The sequence below is a fragment of the Oncorhynchus masou genome, chromosome 33 (genome assembly GCF_036934945.1).
Source record: "Oncorhynchus masou masou isolate Uvic2021 chromosome 33, UVic_Omas_1.1, whole genome shotgun sequence".
Taxonomy (NCBI): Eukaryota; Metazoa; Chordata; class Actinopteri; order Salmoniformes; family Salmonidae; genus Oncorhynchus; species Oncorhynchus masou.
The window spans coordinates 1585583-1612500 of record NC_088244.1 but is presented as its reverse complement, the minus strand read 5'-3'; the positions used below and the strand labels follow the sequence as shown (position 1 = coordinate 1612500).

General features: G+C 44.3%; 1 protein-coding gene across 1 annotated transcript in view; it reads right to left on the bottom strand.

Annotated features, from left to right (window-relative positions):
* LOC135527627 (caM kinase-like vesicle-associated protein) overlaps positions 1-23132 on the bottom strand; it is a 156525-nt gene extending 133393 nt beyond the window's left edge. The window contains exon 1 of the mRNA XM_064956116.1: positions 22930-23132. The gene's annotated coding sequence lies outside the window, so the exon portion shown is untranslated. The remainder of the gene's footprint in view (positions 1-22929) is intronic.
* Between the last annotated feature and the right edge of the window lie 3786 nt (positions 23133-26918).

The following is a 26918-nucleotide window of genomic DNA, read 5'->3' as shown; positions in this document are numbered from 1 at the left end:
GGTGCAGTGGGCTAGAACATCCCTCCATCTGTCTCATTCCTCTGACTGTCATTCGTCTATCTGTACGTCTGTGTGTCTCATGTCAGTCATACGATCTCCTGTTGGTTTCTCTCTTTCTCCTGTTGGTCTCTCTCTCCTGTTGGTCTCTCTCTCTCTCTCTCTCTCTCTCTCTCCTGTTGGTCTCTCTCTCCTGTTGATCTGTCTCTCTCTCTCTCCTGTTGGTCTGTCTCTCTCTCTCCTGTTGGTCTGTGTCTCTCCTGTTAGTCTGTCTCTCTCCTGCTGGTATCTGTCTCTCTCTTTCCTGTTGGTCTCTCTCTCTCCTGTTGGTCTCTCTCTCCCCTGCTGGTCTCTCTCTCTCTCTGGTTGGTATCTCTCTCCTGTTGATCTCTCTCTCTCCTGTTGGTCTGTCTCTTTCCTGTTGGTCTGTCTCTCTCCTGTTGTTCTCTCTCTCTCTGGTTGGTATCTCTCTCCTGTTGATCTCTCTCTCTCTCCTGTTGGTCTCTCTCTCTCCTGTTGGTCTCTCTCTCTCCTGTTGGTCTCTCTCTCTCTCCTGTTGGTCTCTCTCTCCTGTTGGTCTGTCTCTCTCCTGTTGGTCTGTCTCTCTCCTGAGGGTCTCTCTCTCTTCTGAGGGTCTCTCTCTCTCTCCTGTTGGTCTCTCTCTCTCCTGTTGGTCTCTCTCTCTCCTGTTGGTCTCTCTCTCTGTCTCTCTGTCCGTCTGTCTGTCTTTATGTCACACAGACAGACACACAAACATTGCTTCTTTACAATTCTAACGAACGGTTCCTCTGCTTAGCTCTGCTGCTGTAGAAACCAGGTTTGTGTGCTACACTCTGTGGTGGATGTCTTCACATCTGTTACAGCCCGGCTCCAACGCTGTTGAACAGAAATGTAGAGCTCAGATGTTGATATCGGTGTGTGTGTGTATTTTAGTGGTTCCCTAAATGGACAAGGGGACTCAGACAGGGAGAATATGAGACAACGAGAAGAGCACAAAATCGCACTTTAAAATTTTGTAAAGCTCGTGTGGGAGAGGTGGAAAAATTATTGTTATCGATCAATAATGGCAAACCTCCTGGCATTGACAACTTAGATGGAAAGCTGCTGAGGATGGTGGCTGACTCTATAGCCACTCCTACTGAGGATGGTAGCTGACTCTATAGCCACTCCTACTGAGGATGGTAGCTGACTCTATAGCCACTCCTACTGACTCTATAGCCACTCCTACTGAGGATGGTAGCTGACTCTATAGCCCCTCCTACTGAGGATGGTGGCTGACTCTATAGCCACTCCTACTGAGGATGGTGGCTGACTCTATAGCCACTCCTACTGAGGATGGTAGCTGACTCTATAGCCACTCCTACTGAGGATGGTAGCTGACTCTATAGCCACTCCTACTGAGGATGGTAGCTGACTCTATAGCCACTCCTACTGAGGATGGTAGCTGACTCTATAGCCCCTCCTACTGAGGATGGTAGCTGACTCTATAGCCACTCCTACTGAGGATGGTAGCTGACTCTATAGCCACTCCTACTGAGGATGGTAGCTGACTCTATAGCCCCTCCTACTGAGGATGGTGGCTGACTCTATAGCCACTCCTACTGAGGATGGTGGCTGACTCTATAGCCACTCCTACTGAGGATGGTAGCTGACTCTATAGCCACTCCTACTGAGGATGGTAGCTGACTCTATAGCCACTCCTACTGAGGATGGTGGCTGACTCTATAGCCACTCCTACTGAGGATGGTAGCTGACTCTATAGCCACTCCTACTGAGGATGGTAGCTGACTCTATAGCCACTCCTACTGAGGATGGAAGCTGACTCTATAGCCCCTCCTACTGAGGATGGTAGCTGACTCTATAGCCCCTCCTACTGACTCTATAGCCACTCCTACTGAGGATGGTAGCTGACTCTATAGCCACTCCTACTGAGGATGGTGGCTGACTCTATAGCCCCTCCTACTGAGGATGGTAGCTGACTCTATAGCCACTCCTACTGAGGATGGAAGCTGACTCTATAGCCCCTCCTACTGAGGATGGTAGCTGACTCTATAGCCACTCCTACTGACTCTACAGCCACTCCTACTGACTCTATAGCCACTCCTACTGAGGATGGTGGCTGACTCTATAGCCACTCCTACTGAGGATGGTAGCTGACTCTATAGCCACTCCTACTGAGGATGGTAGCTGACTCTATGGCCACTCCTACTGAGGATGGTAGCTGACTCTATAGCCACTCCTACTGAGGATGGTAGCTGACTCTATAGCCACTCCTACTGAGGATGGTAGCTGACTCTATAGCCACTCCTACTGAGGATGGTAGCTGACTCTATAGCCAGTCCTACTGAGGATGGTGGCTGACTCTATAGCCACTCCTACTGAGGATGGTAGCTGACTCTATGGCCACTCCTACTGAGGATGGTAGCTGACTCTATAGCCCCTCCTACTGAGGATGGTAGCTGACTCTATAGCCACTCCTACTGAGGATGGTAGCTGACTCTATAGCCACTCCTACTGAGGATGGTAGCTGACTCTATAGCCACTCCTACTGAGGATGGTAGCTGACTCTATAGCCACTCCTACTGAGGATGGTAGCTGACTCTATAGCCACTCCTACTGAGGATGGTAGCTGACTCTATAGCCACTCCTATTGAGGATGGTAGCTGACTCTATAGCCAGTCCTACTGAGGATGGTAGCTGACTCTATAGCCACTCCTACTGAGGATGGTAGCTGACTCTATAGCCACTCCTACTGAGGATGGTAGCTGACTCTATAGCCCCTCCTACTGAGGATGGTAGCTGACTCTATAGCCACTCCTACTGAGGATGGTGGCTGACTCTATAGCCACTCCTACTGACTCTATAGCCACTCCTACTGAGGATGGTAGCTGACTCTATAGCCACTCCTACTGAGGATGGTGGCTGACTCTATAGCCACTCCTACTGACTCTATAGCCACTCCTACTGAGGATGGTAGCTGACTCTATAGCCAGTCCTACTGAGGATGGTGGCTGACTCTATAGCCACTCCTACTGAGGATGGTAGCTGACTCTATAGCCACTCCTACTGAGGATGGTAGCTGACTCTATAGCCACTCCTACTGAGGATGGTAGCTGACTCTATAACCACTCCTACTGAGGAGGGTGGCTGACTCTATAGCCACTCCTATCTATCATATCTTTAATCTGAGTCTAGAGGAAAGTCTTTGTCCTCAGGCCTGAAAGGAAGCCAAAGTCATTACACTACCCCTTTACTGGTTCTGACAGTAGACCTATCAGCTTGCTGCCAGCTCCAAGCAAACTGCTGGAAAAATGGTGTTTGAACAAATACAATGCTATTTCTCTGTAAACAAATTAACAACAGATTGGGAGGGGGGTTGAGCACACACCCTTGTGGGGCCCCAGTGTTAAGGATCAGCGAAGTGGAGGTGTGTTTCCTACCTTCACCACCTGAGGGCGGCACGTCAGGAAGTCCAGGACCCAGTTGCAGAGGACGGGGTCTCGAGCTTAATGATGTGCTTGGAGGGTACTATGGTGTTTAATGCTGAGCAATAGTTAGTGAACAGCATTCTTACATAGGTATTACATAGGTATTTGTCTTGTCCAGATGGGATACGGCAGTGCAATGGAGATTGCATCGTCTGTGGCTCAATTGTGGCGGTAAGCAAATTGGAGTGGGTCTAGGGTGTCAGGAAAGGTAAACATGATGTGATCCTTAACTAGTCTCTCAAAGCACTTCATGATGACAGAAGTGAGTGCTACAGGGCAATAGTCATTTAGCTCAGTTAGCTTTGCTTTTCTTGGGTACAGGAACAATGGTGGCCATCTTGAAGCATGTGGGAACAGCAGACTGGGATAGGGAGAGATTGAATATGTCCGTAAACACACCAGCCAGCTGGTCTGCCATGCTCTGAGGGCGCAGCTGGGGATGCCGTCTGGGCTGGAAAGGGTTAACTCACGTCGACCACGGAGAACGAGAGCCTCAGTCCCTGTTAGCGGGCTGCGCCGGTGGCACTGTGTTATCCTCAAAGGTGTTTAGCTTGTCCGGAAGCAAGATGTCGGTGTCTGCTATGTGGCTGTCCGTGATTGTCTGTAGACCCTGCCACATACGTCTCATGTCTGAGCTGTTGAATTGCGACTCCACTTTGTCTCTATACTGATGTTTAGCTTGTTTGATTGCCTTGCGGAGTGATTAACTACACTGTTTGTATTCAGCCATATTCCCAGTCACTTTGCCATGGATAAATGCGGTGGTTTGCACTTTCAGTTTTTGCTTGAATGCCACCATCTATCCACGGTTTCTGGTTAGGTTAGGTTTTAATAGTCACAGTGGGTACAACATCTCCTATGCACTTCCTAATAAACTCAGTCATCGTATCAGTGTATTCATCAATATAATTCTCGGAAGCTACCTGGAACATATCCCAGTCCGTGTGATCAAAACAATCTTGAAGCGTTGATTCCGATTGGTCAGACCAGCGTTGAATGGTCCTTAGCATGGGCACGTCTTGTTTTGAGTTTCTGCCTATAGGAGGAGCAAAATGGAGTCGTGGTCAGTTTTGCCGAAAGGAGGGCGGGGGAGGTTCTTGTTGTCCCAGTAACAGTGGTTGAGTGTTTTAGCACCGAGATTATTACAGTCGATGTGTTGATAGAACCTCGGTAGCGTTTTCCTCAAATTTGTTTTGTTAAAATCCCCAGCTACAATAAATGCAGCCTCAGGATATATGGTTTCTAGTTTTCATAAAGTCCAGTGAAGTTCTTTGAAGGGTTGTTGTGGTATCGGCTTGAGATATACACAGCTGTGACTATAACTGAAGAGAATTATCTTGGGAGGTGATACGGTCAGCATTTCATTGTGAGTTATTCTATGTCAGGTGAATGAAACTACTTGAGTTCCTGTATGTTATCACAATCACCACGTGTCATTAATCATGAAATATACACCCCCGCATTTCTTCCCGGAGATATATTTATCTGCGTGATGAACTGAGAAACCCAACTGGCTGGACTGACTCGGGCATCCCGAGATGTTTCCGTGAAACATAGTGTAGACTCTCTCATGCAAAGAGATCCTTGTCCTGAGCTCATCAACTTCATTATCCAGAGACTGAACATAAGCGAATAATATACTCGGAAGCGGTGTGTGGTGTGCTTCTAGTCCAGAAGTCCACTCCGAATACCTCTCCTCTCTCTCTCTACCCACCTTTCCCTCTCCGTCTCTCTCGTCTTCCCTCGCCGGCGTTGTTTTGGGATTCAATTGCACTGGGGGTGCGAACAAAGCATCTGGTTCAGGAAAGCCACTCTGATATCCAATAGTTCTTCTCGGCTGTTAATCGTAATGTACGTACGTTATACGTAATAACACAACCCATTTTTTAGGCTAATAATGTACAAAATAATACATAAAAAAACTAAATAACGTAAAGAGCTTTCCGAAGCACAGCAGCCCTCTCTGTCGGTGCCATTTTTCTGTGATAATTGATAATAAGAAGACTGTGGGAGCTGTACTGTTAGATTTCAGTGCAGCCTTTGAATATATTGACCATAACCTGTTGTTGACAAAATGTGTTATGGCTTTTCAACCTCTGCGATATCGTGGAGTCAGTGCTATCTATCTAATGAAAGCTTTCTTTAATGGAAGCTTCTCTAATGTAAAACATGTAAAGTGTGGTGTACCGCAGGGCAGCTCTTTAGGCCCTCTACTCTTTACGATTTTGACCAATGACCTGACACTGGCAATAAACAAAGCATGTGTGTCCATGTTTGCTGTTGATTCAACCATATACGCATCAGCAACCACAGCTAATGAAGTCACTGAAACCCTTAACAAAGAGTGACAGTCTGTTTTGGAATGGGTGGCCAATAATAAACTGGTCTTGAACATCTCTAAAACTAAAACTAAGAGCAGTGTATTTGGTACAAATAATTTCTTAAGTTCTAGACCTCAGCTGAATCTGGTAATGAATGGTGTGGCTGTTGAACAAGTGAGACTAAATTTCTTGGTGTTACCTTGGATTGTAAACTGTCATGGTCAAAACATATAGATTCAATGGGTGTAAAGATGGGGAGAGGTCTGTCCTTAATAAAGAGATGCTCTGCTTTGTTGACACCACACCCCGAAAAGCAAGTCCTGCAGCCTCTAATTTAGTCCAGTCATGTGGTCGAGTGCTGCAAGGAAATACCTAGTTAAGATGCAGCTGTCCCAGAACAGAGCTCTTCACTGTAATCAGAGGGTTGATATAAATACAAGGTAGAGTTCCTCTGTCCAGTGTCTGTGTTCTTTTGCCCATCTTAACCTTATGCGTGTAGGGGGCAGTATTTTCGTTTTTGGCAAAACAATGTACCCATTTGAAACTGCCTATTTCTCAGCCCCAGAAACTAGAATATGCATATAATTGTCAGATTAGGATAGAAAACACTCTAAAGTTTCCAAAACTGTCAAGATATTGTCTGTGAGTATAACAGAACTGATATTGCAGGCGAAAACCTGAGGAAAATCCAATCAGGAAGTGCCTCTTATTTTGAAACCTCTCTGTTCCCATGCATGCCTATCCTCCATTTAAAGGGATATCAACCAGATTCCTTTTTCTATGGCTTCCCTAAGGTGTCAGTCTTTAGACATAGTTTCAGGATTTTATTTTGAAAAATTAGCGTAAGTGGATAGGTGGGGGCTCTCAGAGTGAGTGTAGCGTAACAGAGTAAAGCAACCATTGTTTCTCCCGATCCTATTGAAAAACCTACACTCACGGTTGATATATTATCGAATACATATTTTAAAAACACCCTGAGGATTGATTATAAAAAACATTTGACATGTTCCTGTGGACATTATGGATATTATTTGGAATTTGTCTGCGTTGTCGTGACCGCTCTTTCCTGTGTAGTTCTGAACATAACACGTCTAACAAACGGAGGTATTTACATTAGATGCAGCCAAGAGGCCCATGATCACTCTGGATGAACTGCAGAGATCTACAGCTGAGGTGGGAGACTCTGTCCATAGGACAACAATCAGTCGTATATTTGAAATCTGGCCTTTATGGAAGAGTGGCAAGAAGAAAGCCATTTCTTAAAGATATACATAAAAAGTGTCGTTTAAAGTTTGTCACAAGCCACCTGGGAGACACACCAAACATGTGGAAAAGGTGCTCTGGTCAGATGAAAACAAAATTGAACTTTTTGGCAACAATGCAAAACGTTATGTTTGGCGTAAAAGCAACACAGCTCATCACCCTCATCCCCACTGTCAAATATGGTGGTGGCAGCATCATGGTTTGGGCCTGCTTTTCTTCAGCAGGGACAGGGAAGATGGTTAAAATGTAAATTGATGGGAAGATGGATGGAGCCAAATACAGGACCATTCTGGAAGAAAACCTGATGGAGTCTGCAAAAGACCTGAGACTGGGACGGAGATCTGTCTTCCAACAAGACAATGATCCAAAACATAAAGCAAAATCTACAATGGAATGGTTCAAAAATAAACATATCCAGGTGTTAGAATGGCCAAGTCAAAGTCCAGACCTGAATCCAATCGAGAATCTGTGGAAAGAACTGAAAACTGCTGTTCACAAATGCTCTCCATCCAACCTCACTGAGCTCGAGCTGTTTTGCAAGGAGGAATGGGAAAAAATGTCAGTCTCTCGATGTGCAAAACTGATAGAGACATACCCCAAGCGACTTACAGCTGTAATCGCAGCAAAAGGTGGCGCTACAAAGTATTAACTTAAGGGGGCTGAATAATTTTGCACGCCCACTTTTTCAGTTTTTGATTTGTTAAAAAAGTTTGAAATATCCAATAAATGTCGTTCCACTTCATGAATATGTCCCACTTGTTGTTGATTCTTCACAAAAAAATACAGTTTTATATCTTTATGTTTGAAGCCTGAAATGTGGCAAAAGGTCGCAAAGTTCAAGGGGGCCGAATACTTTCGCAAGGCACTGTAGATATAAAAATAATCTTTATGGAACAAAAGGAACATTTGTTGTGTAAATGGGAGTCTCGTGAGTGAAAACATCCAAAGATCAAAGGTAAACGATTAATTTGATTGCTTTTCTGATTTTCGTGACCTAGCTACTTAATGCTTAGTGTACATAATGTTTTGTTATGCTATCAATAAACTTACACAAACGCTTGGATTGCTTTCGCTGTAAAGCATAATTTCGGAATCTGAGACGACAGGTGGATTAACAAAAGGCTAAGGTGTGTTTTGCACTATTGCACTTGTGATTTCATGAATATGAATATTTTTTAGTAATATTATTTGACTGAGGCGCTATGCTATTCAGCAGTTGCTGATGACAATTATCCCGCTTAAGGGTTGGGCAGCGTCAAGAGGTTAATCTTTCCTTTTTAATGGCCAGTTTTAGATATGGCTTTTTCATTGTTACTCTGCCAGCATCCCGGAGTCGCCTCTTCACTTTAGAAGTTGAGACTGGTGTTTTGTCGGGGACTATTAAATTGAGCTGCCAGTTGAGCACTTCTGTGGCATCTGCTTCTCAAACTAGACACTCTAATGTACTTGTCCTCTTGCTCAGTTGTGCACTGGGGCCTCCCACTCCTCTTTCTATTCTGATTAGAGACCGTTTGCGCTGTTCTGTGAAGGGAGCAGTGCACAGCGATGTACGAGATGTTCCGTTTATTGGCAATTTCTCACATGGAGTAGCCTTCATTTCGCAGAACAAGAATAGACTGACAAGTTTCAGAAGAAAGCCTTTGTTTCTGGCCATTTTGAGCCTGTAATCGAACCCACAAATGCTGATGCTCCAGATACTCAACTAGTTTTATTGCTTCTTTAATCAGGACAACAGTTTTCAGCTGTGCTAACATAATTACAAAGGGTTTTCTAATGATCAATTCGCCTTTTAAAATGACAAATTTATTAGCTAACACAAGGTACCATTGGACAACAGGAGTGATGGTTGCTGATAATGGGCCTCTGTACGCCTATGTAGATATTTCATAAAAAGATCTGCCATTTCCAGCTCCAATAGTCATTTACAAATTTAACAATGTCTACACTGTATTGCTGATCAATTTGATGTCATTTTAGTGGACTTAAAAATAAATAAAAAACAAGGACATTTCTAAATTCAAACTTTTGAATGGTAGCAGCCTTCAAACTATTTACATTATATATCTGCAGTATGTCGGTACCTGAGCCATATACAGCCTCACTGTCATTTAGGCTGATCTGAAATCACCATCACCCACTAATTACATTTACATTTTAGCCAGAGAGACTTACAGTAGTGAGTCATTTAGCAGACTCTCTTATCCAGAGGGACTTACAGTAGTGAGTCATTTAACAGACTCTCTGATCCAGAGTCACTACAGTAGTGAGTCATTTAGCAGAATCTCTGATCCAGAGTCACTACAGTAGTGAGTCATTTAGCAGAATCTCTTATCCAGAGTCGCTACAGTAGTGAGTCATTTAACAGACTCTCTTATCCAGAGCCACTACAGTAGTGAGTCATTTAGCAGACTCTCTTATCCAGAGCCACTACAGTAGTGAGTCATTTAGCAGACTCTCTTATCCAGAGGGACTTACAGTAGTGAGTCATTTAGCAGACTCTCTTATCCAGAGCCACTACAGTAGTGAGTCATTTAGCAGACTCTCTTATCCAGAGGGACTTACAGTAGTGAGTCATTTAGTAGACTCTCTTATCCAGAGACACTACAGTAGTGAGTCATTTAGCAGACTCTCTTATCCAGAGGGACTTACAGTAGTGAGTCATTTAGCAGACTCTCTTATCCAGAGGGACTTACAGTAGTGAGTCATTTAGTAGACTCTCTTATCCAGAGACACTACAGTAGTGAGTCATTTAGCAGACTCTCTTATCCAGAGGGACTTACAGTAGTGAGTCATTTAGCAGACTCTCTGATCCAGAGCCACTACAGTAGTGAGTCATTTAGCAGACTCTCTTATCCAGAGGGACTTACAGTTAATCTTAAAATGACTAAGTGCCTTCAGAAAGTATTCACACCCCTTGACTTTTCCCACATTTTAATGTGTTACAGCCTGAATGTAAAACTGATTAATACCCCATATTGTCAAAGTGGAATTATTATATATATTTTTTAATTAATTAAAAATGAAAAGCTGAAATGTCTTGAGTCAATAAGTATTTAAACGCCATTGCTATTAAAAAGCCTAAATCCATTCACGGGTAAAAGTTTGCTTAACAAATCAAATAATAAATTGCATGGACTCCGTGTTAAATAATAGTGTTTAATATGATTTTTGAATGACTACCTCATCTCTGTACCCCACACATTCATTTATCTGTAAGGTCACTCAGTCGAGCATTGAATTTCAAACGCAGATTCAACCACAAAGACACATGGAGGTTTTCAAATGCCCAAAGGGCACCTATTGGTCGATGGGTCAAAACATCTGATGCCGAATATCCCGTTGAGTGAAGTTATTCATTACACTATGGATGGTGTATCAATACACTACAAAGATACAGGCGTCCTTCCTAAATCAGTTGCCGGAGAGGAAGGAAACCATTCAGGGATTTCACCATGAGGCCAATGGTGACTTCAAAACAATTAAAGAGTGTAATGGCTGTGATAGGAGAAAACAACATTGTAGTTACTCCACAAATACTAACCTAATTGACAGAGTGAAAAGAAGGAAGCCTGTATAAAATATAAAATATTCCTGTTTGCAACAAAGAAATACTGCAAAAAATGTGTCAAAGCAATTCACTTTTTGCCCTGAATACAAAGTGTTGTGTTTGGGGCAAATCCAATACAACACATCACTGAGTACCACTCTTCATATTTTCAAGCATAGTGGTGGCTGCATCATGTTATGGGTATGCTTGTCGTCGTTAAGGCCTGGTAAGTTATTCAGGATAAAAAAAACAGAATAGAGCTAAACACAGGCCAAATCCTAGAGGAAAACCTGGTTCAGTCTGCTTTCAACCAAACACTGTGTAATGAACATGAAGGGAGACAGAGAGCTGGTTTCCAGCGCAGGGCACAGCAGGTGTTTATTTGGAAAGAACCACAGGAGGAGGCAGGTAGCTGGGTTCAGGGGCAGGAAGAAGGTCATACACAGGGGGTCCAAAAAGTCAACAGTACAGGCAGGGAAAGGCTTGTAACGTAGTCCGGGAGATCAAGCAATAGGTTGATAACAGGAAATCCTAAAGTACAGGCAGGGAATAGTCAAAAGGCGTCGTTAGTGAGGCCAAAACTATCAAACACAGGAGGATTAAATCACGGGGGAAAAACAGTGTGTCACAAAACACAATGATGGGGTGCAAAGAACTGAACTAAATAGTGGGTGATAATGACATACAGGTGATTAGAATTCAGGTGATTGGGATCTGGAGAGTGAGCTGCGTTCAGGGGATCAACGTGTTTAAGAGTGAGAGCTGGAAGCAGACGTTACACACTGGGAGACAGATTCACCTTTCAGCAGGACAATAACCTAAAACACAAGGCCAAATCCACACTGCAGTAGCTTACCAAGAAGACAGTGAATGTTCCTTAGTGGCCGAGTTACAGTTTTGACTTAAATCTACATGAAAATCTATGGCACGATCTGTAAATGGTCAACAACCAATTTGACAGAGCTTGTAGAATTGTTTAAGGAAAGATGTTGTACAATCCAGGTGTGTAAAGCTCTTAGAGACTGACCCAGAAAGACTCACAGCTGTAAGGTGATTCTAACATGTATTGACTCAGGGGTTTGAATACTTATGTAAATAAGTAAAATTCTCTAAAACGACATTGGAGGCGGCTTATGGTAGAGAAATGAACATTAAATTATCTGGCAACAGCTCTGGTGGACATTCCTGCAGTCAGCATGCCAATTGCACGCTCCATCAAAACTTGAGACATCTGAGGCATTGTGCTGTGTGAGAAAACTGCACATTTAAGAGTGGCTTTTTATTGTCCCCAGCACAAGGTGCACCTGTGTAATGATCATACTGTTTAATCAACTTCTTGATATGCAGTGGTGTAAAGTACTTCAGTAAAAATGATTGAACATACTACTTAAGTCGTTTTTGGGGTTATCTGTACTTTACTATTTATATTTTTGACTACTTTTACTTTCCTACATTCTTAATGAAAATTATGTACTTTTTACTCCATAAAATTTCCCTGGCACCCAAAAGTATTCGCTACATTTTGAATGCTGGACAGGACAGGAACATGGTTGAATTCACACAGTCAATAGAACATTCTTGGTAACCCTAACTACATCTTATCTGGTAGACTCACGAAACACAAATGCTTAATTTCTAAATGATGTCTGAGTGTTGGAGTCCCTGGCTATACGTAAATAAACATAACAAATTGTGCCGTCTGGTTTGTTTACTAGAAGGAATTTAAATGATTTATACTTGGACTTTTACTTTTGATACTTAAGTACATTTTAACAATTACATTTACTTTTAGTGTTAAAAGTATGTTAAAAACCTAATTATTTTGATTTGGGTGATTTTCACTTTTACTTGAGTCATTTTCTATTAAGGTATCTTTAAGTGTGACAATTAGGTACTTTTTCCAATTTCTCCACCACTGTTGATATGCCACACCAGTAAGGTGGACGAATTATCTTGGCAAAGGAGAAATGCTCACTAACAGGGATGAAAACATCTTGAGAGAAATTGGCTTTTTTCTGGCATCTTTTATTTCAGTTCATGAAACATGGGACCAACACTTTACATGTTGTGTTTATATTCAGTATATATAACACACACTTTCAGTGTCATAACCTTAATATCACAAACAGAACTGGAATTAAAAACTGCTTCATGTCATTTTTTGGGGAATGGTTTTCCCCATTGCCCTCTCTCCTCCTGACAGTAGGACAACCTCCCCCCTCCTCCTGACAGTAGGGCCAGCTCCCCTCCTTCTCCTGACAGTAGGACCAGCTCCCCTCCTTCTCCTGACAGTAGGGCCAGCTCCCCCCCTCCTCCTGACAGTAGGGCCAGCTCCCCCCCTCCTCCTGACAGTAGGGCCAGCTCCCCCCCTCCTCCTGACAGTAGGGCCAGCTCCCCCCCTCCTCCTGACAGTAGGGCCAGCTCCCCCCCTCCTCCTGACAGTAGGGCCAGCTCCCCTCCTTCTCCTGACGGTAGGGCCAGCTCCCCTCCTTCTGCTGACAGTAGGGCCTGCTCCCCTCCTTCTCCCGACCGTAGAGCCTGCTCCCCCCCTCCTCCTGACAGCAGGGCCAGCTCCCCTCCTCCTCCTGACAGTAGGGCCTGCTCCCCTCCTCCTCCTGACAGTAGGGCCAGCTCCCCTCCTTCTGCTGACAGTAGGGCCTGCTCCCCTCCTTCTCCCGACCGTAGAGCCTGCTCCCCTCTTCCCGACAGTAGAGCCTGCTCCCCTCCTCTTCCCGACAGTAGGTCCTGCTCCCCTCCTCTTCCCGACAGTAGGTCCTGCTCCCCTCTTTCTCCAGGGAGTAGGTGCTGCTCCCCTCCTCCCGACTGTAGATGCTGCTCACCTCATTCTCCAGGTAGCAGGGCCTGCTCCCCTCCTTCTCCAGGTAGTAGGTCCTGCTCCCCTCCTTCTCCCGACAGTAGGGCCTGCTCCCCTCCTTCTCCCGACAGTAGGGCCTGCTCTCCTCCTTCTCCCGACAGTAGGGCCTGCTCTCCTCCTTCTCCCGACAGTAGGGCCTGCTCTCCTCCTTCTCCCGATAGTAGGGCCTGCTCTCCTCCTTCTCCCGACAGTAGGGCCAGCTCTCCTCCTTCTCCCGACAGTAGGGCCAGCTCTCCTCCTTCTCCCGACAGTAGGGCCTGCTCTCCTCCTTCTCCCGACAGTAGGGCCTGCTCTCCTCCTTCTCCCGACAGTAGGGCCTGCTCTCCTCCTTCTCCCGACAGTAGGGCCTGCTCTCCTCCTTCTCCCGACAGTAGGGCCTGCTCTCCTCCTTCTCCCGACAGTAGGGCCTGTTCTCCTCCTTCTCCCGACAGTAGGGCCTGCTCTCCTCCTTCTCCCGACAGTAGGGCCTGCTCTGCTCCTTCTCCCGACAGTAGGGCCTGCTCTCCTCCTTCTCCCGACAGTAGGGTCTGCTCTCCTCCTTCTCCCGACAGTAGGGCCTGCTCTCCACCTTCTCCCGACAGTAGGGCCTGCTCTCCTCCTTCTCCCGAAAGTAGGGTCACAACAAAATGTCATCACTGAGAGAGCAGGCCCTACATCTCAAACAAGAATAACATCAGCAACATACTCACCATCTTTTGTTGGTTATGTAACATGGACAAGCTCCAGCTGATCCTATTGGTTATGTAACATGGACAAGCTCCAGCTGATCCTATTGGTTATGTAACATGGACAAGCTCCAGCTGATCCTATTGGTTATGTAACATGGACAAGCTCCAGATGATCCTATTGGTTATGTAACATGGACAAGCTCCAGCTGATCCTATTGGTTATGTAACATGGACAAGCTCCAGATGATCCCATTGGTTATGTAACATGGACAAGCTACCAGCTGATCCCATTGGTTATGTAACATGGACAAGCTACCAGCTGATCCCATTGGTTATGTAACATGGACAAGCTACCAGCTGATCCCATTGGTTATGTAACATGGACAAGCTACCAGCTGATCCCATTGGTTATGTAACATGGACAAGCTACCAGCTGATCCCATTGGTTATGTTACATGGACAAGCTGATTCCATTGGTTATGTAACATGGACAAGATGATTCCATTGGTTATGTAACATGGACAAGCTACCAGCTGATTCCATTGGTTATGTAACATGGACAAGATGATCCCATTGGTTATGTAACATGGACAAGATGATCCCATTGGTTATGTAACATGGACAAGATGATCCCATTGGTTATGTAACATGGACAAGATGATCCCATTGGTTATGTAACATGGACAAGATGATCCCATTGGTTATGTAACATGGACAAGATGATCCCATTGGTTATGTAACATGGACAAGATGATCCCATTGGTTATGTAACATGGACAAGATGATCCCATTGGTTATGTAACATGGACAAGCTCCAGCTGATCCTATTGGTTATGTAACATGGACAAGCTACCAGCTGATTCCATTGGTTATGTAACATGGACAAGCTACCAGCTGATCCTATTGGTTATGTAACATGGACAAGCTACCAGCTGATCCCATTGGTTATGTAACATGGACAAGCTCCAGCTGATCCTATTGGTTATGTAACATGGACAAGCTACCAGCTGATCCCATTGGTTATGTAACATGGACAAGCTCCAGCTGATCCTATTGGTTATGTAACATGGACAAGCTCCAGCTGATCCCATTGGTTATGTAACATGGACAAGCTCCAGCTGATCCCATTGGTTATGTAACATGGACAAGCTCCAGCTGATCCTATTGGTTATGTAACATGGACAAGGTACCAGCTGATCCCATTGGTTATGTAACATGGACAAGCTCCAGCTGATCCTATTGGTTATGTAACATGGACAAGCTACCAGCTGATCCCATTGGTTATGTAACATGGACAAGCTACCAGCTGATTCCATTGGTTATGTAACATGGACAAGCTGATTCCATTGGTTATGTAACATGGACAAGATGATCCCATTGGTTATGTAACATGGACAAGACGATCCTATTGGTTATGTAACATGGACAAGCTACCAGCTGATCCCATTGGTTATGTAACATGGACAAGCTACCAGCTGATTCCATTGGTTATGTAACATGGACAAGCTACCAGCTGATCCTATTGGTTATGTAACATGGACAAGCTACCAGCTGATTCCATTGGTTATGTAACATGGACAAGCTCCAGCTGATCCTATTGGTTATGTAACATGGACAAGCTACCGGCCGATTTCATTGGTTATGTAACATGGACAAGCTGATCCCATTGGTTATGTAACATGGACAAGCTCCAGCTGATCCTATTGGTTATGTAACATGGACAAGCTCCAGCTGATCCTATTGGTTATGTAACATGGACAAGCTACCAGCTGATCCCATTGGTTATGTAACATGGACAAGCTCCAGCTGATCCTATTGGTTATGTAACATGGACAAGCTACCAGCTGATCCCATTGGTTATGTAACACGGACAAGCTCCAGCTGATCCTATTGGTTATGTAACATGGACAAGCTACCAGCTGATCCCATTGGTTATGTAACATGGACAAGCTCCAGCTGATTCCATTGCGTGAATACACGCACACACCACGTAAGCACGAGCTGTATATAATTGACTCTTTTTGACTGCTGTTTTGGCATTATTGCTTTTGTGCCAATTTTCAAAATATATCAAGCACACTTGGCGCTTATAACGATGTTCAGTAGTGATGGGGGAAATAAATCGATACCGTTTAAATATCGGGGTATTACTTCTGACGATATATCATAGAATTCCGACAATGTCGCAATATTATTTTTGTGCTCGTTGGCTGTACTTGCACCAACACTCCAGTAGTTTTACTTCATAGCTTGTTCTCCATCTTATATATATATATAGCGATTTGAAACTAAGAAAACAAGTTTTGGTCATGCATGGAAATTAAAAGTGCTCAAAACAAATTGAATCACTAAATATACAAATTGACTCCCCAAATAAACAAATAAACAAATTGACTCCCTAAATATACAAATTGACTCCCTAAATATACAAATAAACAAATTGACTCCCTAAATATACAAATTGACTCCCTAAATATACAAATAAACAAATTGACTCCCTAAATATACAAATAAACAAATTGACTCCCTAAATATACAAATATACAAATTGACTCCCTAAATATACAAATAAACAAATTGACTCCCTAAATATACAAATAAACAAATTGACTCCCTAAATATACAAATTGACTCCCATATATATATATAGGGAGTCAATTTGTATATTTAGGGAGTCAATTTATATATATAAATATATGGAGTCAATTTGTTTTCAGCACTTTTAATTTCCATGAATGACCAAAACTTGTTTTCTTAGTTTCGAATCGCATCTTGAGAATTGTAGCGAGACTTATTGTCCTTGGCAATTCCCAGTCCTAATATTTAGGCAACTGACCTTTTCACTATTTGACCCTGTTTTGGGGTCTGCTTAATAAAAATCCATAATAAGAAGATGTTTCCGCATTCCAACACATCTGCTTTCTGTTTCACAGTTGTAAGAAAAAGGCAATCCACTAATAAAAGGGGTGTTAATTAGTGTGTTTCTCCTCCATAGGGGTGTTAATCAGTGTGTTTCTCCTCCATAGGGGTGTTAGTCAGTGTTTCTCCTCCATAGGGGTGTTAATCAGTGTGTTTCTCCTCCATAGGGGTGTTAATTAGTGTGTTTCTCCTCTATAGGGGTGTTAATTAGTGTGTTTCTCCTCCATAGGGGTGTTATTCAGTGTGTTTCTCCTCTATAGGGGTGTTATTCAGTGTGTTTCTCCTCCATAGGGGTGTTAATCAGTGTGTTTCTCCTCCATAGGGGTGTTAATTAGTGTTTCTCCTCTATAGGGGTGTTATTCAGTGTGTTTCTCCTCCATAGGGGTGTTAATTAGTGTTTCTCCTCTATAGGGGTGTTAATTAGTGTTTGTCCTCCATAGGGGTGTTAATCAGTGTTTCTCCTCTATAGGGGTGTTAATCAGTGTGTTTCTCCTCCATAGGGGTGTTAATTAGTGTTTGTCCTCTATAGGGGTGTTATTCAGTGTGTTTCTCCTCCATAGGGGTGTGTATTAGTGTTTCTCCTCTATAGGGGTGTTAATCAGTGTGTTTCTCCTCCATAGGGGTGTTAATCAGTGTTTGTCCTCCATAGGGGTGTTAATCAGTGTTTGTCCTCCATAGGGGTGTTAGTCAGTGTTTCTCCTCTATAGGGGTGTTAATTAGTGTTTCTCCTCCATAGGGGTGTTAATTAGTGTTTCTCCTCTATAGGGGTGTTAATTAGTGTTTCTCCTCCATAGGGGTGTTATTCAGTGTGTGTCTCCTCCATAGGGGTGTTAGTCAGTGTGTGTCTCCTCTATAGGGGTGTTAGTCAGTGTGTTTCTCCTCCATAGGGGTGTTAATTAGTGTTTCTCCTCCATAGGGGTGTTATTCAGTGTGTGTCTCCTCCATAGGGGTGTTAATTAGTGTTTCTCCTCCATAGGGGTGTTAATTAGTGTTTCTCCTCCATAGGGGTGTTATTCAGTGTGTGTCTCCTCCATAGGGGTGTTAATCAGTGTTTCTCCTCCATAGGGGTGTTATTCAGTGTGTTTCTCCTCCATAGGGGTGTTAATTAGTGTTTCTCCTCTATAGGGGTGTTATTCAGTGTGTTTCTCCTCCATAGGGGTGTTAATCAGTGTGTTTCTCCTCCATAGGGGTGTTAATCAGCGTTTCTCCTCCATAGGGGTGTTAATCAGTGTTTCTCCTCCATAGGGGTGTTATTCAGTGTGTTTCTCCTCCATAGGGGTGTTAATTAGTGTTTCTCCTCTATAGGGGTGTTATTCAGTGTGTTTCTCCTCCATAGGGGTGTTAATCAGTGTGTTTCTCCTCCATAGGGGTGTTAATCAGCGTTTCTCCTCCATAGGGGTGTTAATCAGTGTGTTTCTCCTCCATAGGGGTGTTATTCAGTGTGTTTCTCCTCTATAGGGGTGTTAATCAGTGTTTCTCCTCCATAGGGGTGTTATTCAGTGTGTTTGTCCTCCATAGGGGTGTTATTCAGTGTGTTTCTCCTCCATAGGGGTGTTAATCAGTGTGTTTCTCCTCCATAGGGGTGTTAATTAGTGTTTCTCCTCCATAGGGGTGTTAATCAGTGTGTTTCTCCTCTATAGGGGTGTTAATCATTGTTTCTCCTCCATAGGGGTGTTAGTCAGTGTTTCTCCTCTATAGGGGTGTTAATTAGTGTTTCTCCTCCATAGGGGTGTTAATTAGTGTTTCTCCTCCATAGGGGTGTGTATTAGTTTGGCTGTTACATAGTGTTTATAACATGCCTAGGCCTATTGGTTTTATGAGAAGAGGCGAAGCGCTGCAGGTAGACTTCCTCTTATCAGGATATTCAGCAGGTGTGTCCTTCAGCAGGTGTGTTCCTCAGCAGGTGTGTCCTTCAGCAGGTGTGTCCTTCAGCAGGTGTGTCCTTCAGCAGGTGTGTCCTTCAGCAGGTGTGTCCTTCAGCAGGTGTGTTGCTCAGCAGGTGTGTCCTTCAGCAGGTGTGTCCTTCAGCAGGTGTGTCCTTCAGCAGGTGTGTCCTTCAGCAGGTGTGTCCTTCAGCAGGTGTGTCCTTCAGCAGGTGTGTTCCTCAGTAGGTGTGTTCTTCAGCAGGTGTGTCCTTCAGCAGGTGTGTCCTTCAGCAGGTGTGTCCTTCAGCAGGTGTGTTCTTCAGCAGGTGTGTTCCTCAGCAGGTGTGTTCCTCAGCAGGTGTGTCCTTCAGCAGGTGTGTCCTTCAGCAGGTGTGTTCTTCAGCAGGTGTGTCCTTCAGCAGGTGTGTTCCTCAGCAGGTGTGTCCTTCAGCAGGTGTGTTCCTCAGCAGGTGTGTTCCTCAGCAGGTGTGTCCTTCAGCAGGTGTGTCCTTCAGCAGGTGTGTCCTTCAGCAGGTGTGTTCTTCAGCAGGTGTGTTCTTCAGCAGGTGTGTCCTTCAGCAGGTGTGTTCCTCAGCAGGTGTGTCCTTCAGCAGGTGTGTCCTTCAGCAGGTGTGTTCCTCAGCAGGTGTGTCCTTCAGCAGGTGTGTCCTTCAGCAGGTGTGTCCTTCAGCAGGTGTGTCCTTCAGCAGGTGTGTTCTTCAGCAGGTGTGTCCTTCAGCAGGTGTGTCCTTCAGCAGGTGTGTCCTTCAGCAGGTGTGTCCTTCAGCAGGTGTGTCCTTCAGCAGGTGTGTCCTTCAGCAGGTGTGTTCCTCAGTAGGTGTGTTCTTCAGCAGGTGTGTCCTTCAGCAGGTGTGTCCTTCAGCAGGTGTGTCCTTCAGCAGGTGTGTTCTTCAGCAGGTGTGTTCCTCAGCAGGTGTGTTCCTCAGCAGGTGTGTCCTTCAGCAGGTGTGTCCTTCAGCAGGTGTGTCCTTCAGCAGGTGTGTTCCTCAGCAGGTGTGTCCTTCAGCAGGTGTGTCCTTCAGCAGGTGTGTCCTTCAGCAGGTGTGTCCTTCAGCAGGTGTGTTCCTCAGCAGGTGTGTTCCTCAGCAGGTGTGTCCTTCAGCAGGTGTGTCCTTCAGCAGGTGTGTTCCTCAGCAGGTGTGTCCTCAGCAGGTGTGTTCCTCAGCAGGTGTGTCCTTCAGCAGGTGTGTCCTTCAGCAGGTGTGTTCCTCAGCAGGTGTGTTCTTCAGCAGGTGTGTTCCTCAGCAGGTGTGTTCCTCAGCAGGTGTGTTCCTCAGCAGGTGTGTTCCTCAGCAGGTGTGTTCCTCAGCAGGTGTGTTCCTCAGCAGGTGTGTTTATAACGCGGCTATTTTTTACACGCTGTATTTGGACTGCATTACTATAAACAGTTTATTCTCCTTATCAACAAGGTGAACATAGAAATGCTGAGAATCTTCAATAGTATTGCAGGTTGGTTTTGTACAGCGCTGCTCAGGCAAAGGGACTTCAATGGAAGCCCTTCCAGTTCATTTAGCTATTTGATTAGACATTTTATGACCCCTTTGAAGCATAAAAAAAAATATGTAAAAAAAAAATGTATTTGATGAAAATTATTTTTGGCCTTACAGATTCACTACATGGAACAACAAACAGTCCATTCGCCAAACACATTGTGGTGGCTCTGGATAAGAGTCTGTTAGATGACTCACTACTGTAAGTCTCTCTGGATAAGAGAGTCTGTTAAATGACTCACTACTGTAGTGGGTCTGGATAAGAGTCTGTTAAATGACTCACTACTGTAGTGGGTCTGGATCAGAGAGTCTGTTAAATGACTCACTACTGTAGTGGGTCTGGATAAGAGTCTGTTAAATGACTCACTACTGTAAGTCTCTCTGGATAAGAGAGTCTGTTAAATCAGTAAAATGTCAATGTCTTTGCTAATGCAGTAACATTGCCTTGAAAATGAACCCTAACTATTCCTCCAGACTGATCCCTCATGGCTCTAGAGTAGAGTGGAGACAGACAGTAGAGTGGAGACAGACAGTAGAGTAGAGACAGACAGTAGAGTGGAGACAGACAGTAGAGTGGAGACAGACAGTAGAGTGGAGACAGACAGTAGAGTGGAGACAGACAGTAGAGTGGAGACAGACAGTAGAGTGGAGACAGACAGTAGAGTAGAGACAGACAGTAGAGTGGAGACAGACAGTAGAGTGGAGACAGACAGTAGAGTAGAGACAGACAGTAGAGTGGAGACAGACAGTAGAGTGGAGACAGACAGTAGAGTGGAGACAGACAGTAGAGTGGAGACATACAGTAGAGTATGTCTAAAGCCCGGCCCACTCTGGGAACCAGGGCTCAGTGATCAGTGATGTGCCACCTGAGGGTAATGTTATCACAACGAGCCTCACTCGGTTTAGGCGCTAAGATGTGTTCCTAACCGGCTGGCACCCAGTGCTGTACCGCGCGCATAAAGAAATAGACCCAGGGGAAAAAACATTATCATGGAGGTTACCCTACCGACTAGTCATAGGTACTGGCGACAAAGTCCATTTTTAAGGTTTACTTCGCTACTTGAGACATCACTCTTCCCTCTCCCACGAGACACTTGTGTTTAGTCTGCATGGCCAATGCAGCATATGCAACAATGTTGATGACAACAATACTGTTTTCACTTTGCTTCTTAACATAAATCTACTAGCGTTCTATAGTGACACTATTAGTTTGTTTTTTCAGCATCAGCTAGTTTTTCTTTTCTTAGCAAGTTGGGCCTAAATCCTATTAGTTGCTAATACTTACATCTGCATGTGTTGTGCAACAGTATCTCATACATAAAACAGGAGCAAGATATTGTTACCTACATGAAGTAGCTAAAAGAAAACTGTCAATGTAGCCAAAGATTACAGGGCCCCCTAGGAAACACTTATCAACACTTCGGTTCCTACCCTGTCACATTAACTCCTCCCCGGCATTTTCATTTGTTGTCATGTCAAACAACACTGTATTCAAAGTGCCCACTATTATAGTCTAACTATAGAATTAGAATAGTCATTATATTTCCTTGTTTCCAAGTGTTTTTCTCTAAATCACAAGTCAAATCACAATTTACACGTCTCCCGCTAGGTAGTGAAGGGGACTTCGATAGGAGCGGCGAAAAAACAAATACTTTGAGATAATACTTTTAGTTCCCTTTTGACCCACATTCAGAACTGTGTGACACAAGCATGAAGCTCCCTCGAGGATTCATGCAGGAACCAATGGGGTACTTGGGGGGGTTCATGCAGGAGCCAATGGGATACTAGAAAGAGGGTGTTACTGCAAAATGCCCACATGCAGGAAGGCCCTGAATAGTGGGCTTGCAGTTGACAACAATTTGATTATTATGGGTAAATATGAGATCATTTTTATTTGTCAAACTGTAGTCAAGCATCGATCATTATATCACCAGAATAACACCCTTGATATTTATTGCAAAGGAGCATATAGATCACCATGCACTTTCCCTGTGAAGTTCATCCTAACTTATTTCATCTGCAGCCTAATAAACGGGTTTCTCCAGTCATAGTGGGAGGACCACACACCGTATCATCGCATGACTCCCAAGTTTACTTCGATATGATGGTTGTTATATCAATATTTGCGCATAAAGGCGTTTCCACCGCCATTTCTCGCATAAAATAAGTGTACAGACACAAATGATCTGTTCGCATTTACTAAATTGTACCGAAACTTCCTGTTTCACAGCTGTCATTATCTTTTTTATATGGCATGACTTTACTCGCATAAAATGGAAACGTGGATAGGGACAGACACTTTTTCACCGCATAAATTTGACTACGCACACACAAGCGCGCATCTGTGCTAACCAAATGGGAAATATCCCCTTGCTTAAATTTCTCTCTCTCTCTCTTTTCTCCACTAGAATGCCTCACTGAGAAACGATTGAAACTGGATAAAAACAAACAGATAAACATGTCAACTGGACTTACCTGCTGTTCGGTGTAGGTAGAGTCGATATAGCTGCTTCACGCAGTGCACTGTCTAAAATCCAAACTTTAACCGGAACACAAACCTCAGAAGTAGCCTGTTTGGTGTTTTCGGTCTAGTAGTTATTTTCAAAAACAAAATCGTTTCTGAGCATCTGCTCTCACGACTCGGTAAAAGAACAAACAGCAGCTCGCCATAGCTCAGACACGACTGATGCCGTCTGTCTCTCTGTGGGAATCGGTTCGCGTATTTCAGCGCGCTGTAACTGCCCCCTCCCTCCCACTCTCACTATCTCTCCCCATGAGAAATAAATAATCTGTGTTTTCATCTCTCTCGCTCTCCCTCTCTCCTCCCTCTCTATCTCTCTTTCTCTCTCTCTACTCACCCCCCTTTCTCTCTCCCCCGAGTAAATCTGGTGTTTTACTGCTCATTGCTCTCCTTTAACTTTTAATGATTTGGGGGGTTGGTTCTTCTGGTAAAGTCGATAGGTCTATGCAGAAGGTTAGGTATTGAGTGAGTTAGGGGAGACATTTTTTTTGAGTAGCATGTTTGTCTGCCTGCCGTTTTTTTCTCTCAATTGAGTCTCTCCCTCTTCTTTCCTTTGCTGTTGATTGCTCTATCTTTCATTTAATCCTGACACTTGACCTTTATCTGTCTGTCTGTCTGCCTGTCTGTCTGTCTGTCTGTCTGTCTGTCTGTCTGTCTGTCTGTCTGTCTGTCTGTCTGTCTGTCTGTCTGTCTGTCTGTCTCTTAACTAGGTCACACACACACAAACACACACACATGCAGACAAACAAACACAGCACATACACATATTGACAGATTGAGAGTGGTCTGGATTAACACAGACTAACAGATTGAGAGTGGTCTGGATTAACACAGACTAACAAATTGAGAGTGGTCTGGATTAACACAGACTAACAGATTGAGAGTGGTCTGGATTAACACAGACTAACAGATTGAGAGTGGTCTGGATTAACACAGACTAACAAATTGAGAGTGGTCTGGATTAACACAGACTAACAGATTGAGAGTGGTCTGGATTAACACAGACTAACAGATTGAGAGTGGTCTGGATTAACACAGACTAACAGATTGAGAGTGGTCTGGATTAACACAGACTAACAGATTGAGAGTGGTCTGGATTAACACATGGGATTATACCTCGACATTAATTTACGCTCGGAATACACTGAAGCTGCCCACATTGACGGAGAGAGAGAGAGAGAGAGAGAGAGAGAGAGAGAGAGAGAGACAGAGAGAGACAGAGAGAGACAGAGAGAGACAGAGAGAGAGACTGAGAGAGAGACAGAGAGAGACAGAGAGAGAGACAGAGAGAGAGAGACAGAGAGTGAGAGAGAGAGAGAGAGAGAGAGACAGAGACAGAGAGAGAGTGAGAGAGAGAGAGAGAGAGAGAGAGAGAGAGAGAGAGAGAGAGAGAGAGAGTGAGACAGAGAGAGAGAGAGAGACAGAGAGAGAGACAGAGAGACAGAGAGAGAGACAGAGACAGAGAGAGAGAGACAGAAAGAGACAGAGAGAAACAGAGAGAGAGAGAGAGAGAGAGAGTGAGACAGAGAGAGAGAGAGACAGAGAGAGAGACAGAGAGACAGAGAGAGAGAGAGAGACAGAGAGAGAGACAGAGAGAGACAGAGAGAGACAGAGAGAGAGAGAGACAGACCAACAGAGGCAGATGAAAACTTTTCTGTGTAGACTGGTCTGCTGATGCGTAACAGCTGTAACCCTATAGAGACAAAAACACTGAACAACAATATAAAGGCAACATGTAAAGTGTTGTTCGCATGTTTCATGAGTTGAAATAAAAGATCCCAGAAAAGTTCCATATGCACAAACAGCTCATTTCTCTTTTGTGCAGAAATTAGTTTACATCCCTGTTAGTCAGCATTTCTCCTTCGCCAAGATAATCAATCCACTTGACAGGTGTGGCATATCAACAAGCTGATTAAAAAGCATGATCATTACACAGGTGCACCTTGTGCTGGGGACAACAAAAGGCCACTCTAAAATGTACAGTTTTGTCACACAACACAATGCCACAAATGTCTCAATTTTGAGAGATTGTGCAATTGACATGCTGACAACAGGAATGTCCACCAGATCTATTACCAGAGAAGTGAATGTTTATTTCTCTCCAATAAGCTGCCTCAAAGTTGTTTTTGAGAATTTTGCAGTATGTCCAACGGGTCGCACACCCGCAGACCACGTGTAACCACACCAGCCCAGGACCTTCACATCTGGGTTCTTCACCTGCAGGATCGTCTCAGACCAGCCACCCAGACAGCTGATGGAACTGAGGAGTATTTCTGTCTGGAATAAAGCCCTTTTGGTGGGGTAACAATAATTCTGATTGGCTGGTCCTGGCTCCCCAGTGGGTGGGCCCACCCAACCCATTCCAGGCCCACCCATGCCTGCACCCCTGCCATTCATGTGAAATCCACACATATATATATATATATATATGCAGTACCAGTCAAAAGGTTGGACACACCTACTCATTCAAGGGTTTTTCTGCATTTGTACTATTTTCTACATTGTAGAATAATAGTGAAGACACCAAAACCATGAAATAACACATAACACATAAGATATGAAGGTCAGTCAATCTGGAACTTTTCATGAACTTTGAAAGTTTCTTCAAGTGCAGTCGCAAAAACCATCAAGCGCTATGATGAAACTGGCTCTCATGAGGACCGCCACAGGAAAGGAAGACCCAGAGTTACCTCTGCTGTAGAGGATAAGTTCAATAGAGTTACCAGCTTCAGAAGTTACAGCCCAAATACATGTTTCACAGAGTTCAAGTAACAGACACATCTCAACATCACCTGTTCAGAGGAGACTGTGTGATTCAGGCCTTCATGGTTGAATTGCTGCAAAGAAACCACTGCTAAAGGACACCAATAAGAAGAAGAGACTTACTTGAGCCAAGAAACATGAGCAATGGACATTAGACTGGTGGAATCTGTCCTTTGGTCTGATGAGTCCAAATTTGAGACAGAGAGACTCTGTATGTAGATCCTGCAGAGAGAGAGAGAGAGACTCTGTATGTAGATCCTGCAGAGAGAGAGAGAGAGACTCTGTATGTAGAGCCTGCAGAGAGAGAGAGAGAGAGACTCAGAATGTAGAGCCTGCAAAGAGAGAGATACTCGGTATGTAGGGCCTGCAGAGAGAGAGAGAGACTCAGAATGTAGAGCCTGCAAAGAGAGAGATACTCGGTATGTAGGGCCTGCAGAGAGAGAGAGAGACTCAGAATGTAGAGCCTGCAAAGAGAGAGATACTCGGTATGTAGGGCCTGCAGAGAGAGAGAGAGAGAGAGAGAGACTCTGTATGTAGAGCCTGCAGAGAGAGAGACTCAGTATGTAGAGCCAGCAGAGAGAGAGAGAGAGACTCTGTATGTAGAGCCTGCAGAGAGAGAGAGAGAGAGAGACTCAGAATATAGAGCCTGCAAAGAGAGAGATACTCGGTATGTAGGGCCTGCAGAGAGAGAGATACTCGGTATGTAGAGCCTGCAGAGAGAGAGAGAGAGAGAGACTCTGTATGTAGAGCCTTTAGAGAGAGAGACTCAGTATTTAGAGCCTTTAGAGAGAGAGACTCAGTATTTAGAGCCTTTAGAGAGAGAGACTCAGTATGTAGAGCCTGCAGAGAGAGAGACTCTGTATTTAGAGCCTTTAGAGAGAGAGACTCAGTATTTAGAGCCTTTAGAGAGAGAGACTCAGTATTTAGAGCCTTTAGAGAGAGAGACTCAGTATTTAGAGCCTTTAGAGAGAGAGACTCAGTATTTAGAGCCTTTAGAGAGAGGGACTCGGTATTTAGAGCCTTTAGAGAGAGGGACTCGGTATTTAGAGCCTTTAGAGAGAGAGACTCAGTATTTAGAGCCTTTAGAGAGAGAGAGACTCAGTATTTAGAGCCTTTAGAGAGAGAGACTCAGTATTTAGAGCCTGCAGAGAGAGAGAGAGACTCAGTATTTAGAGCCTTT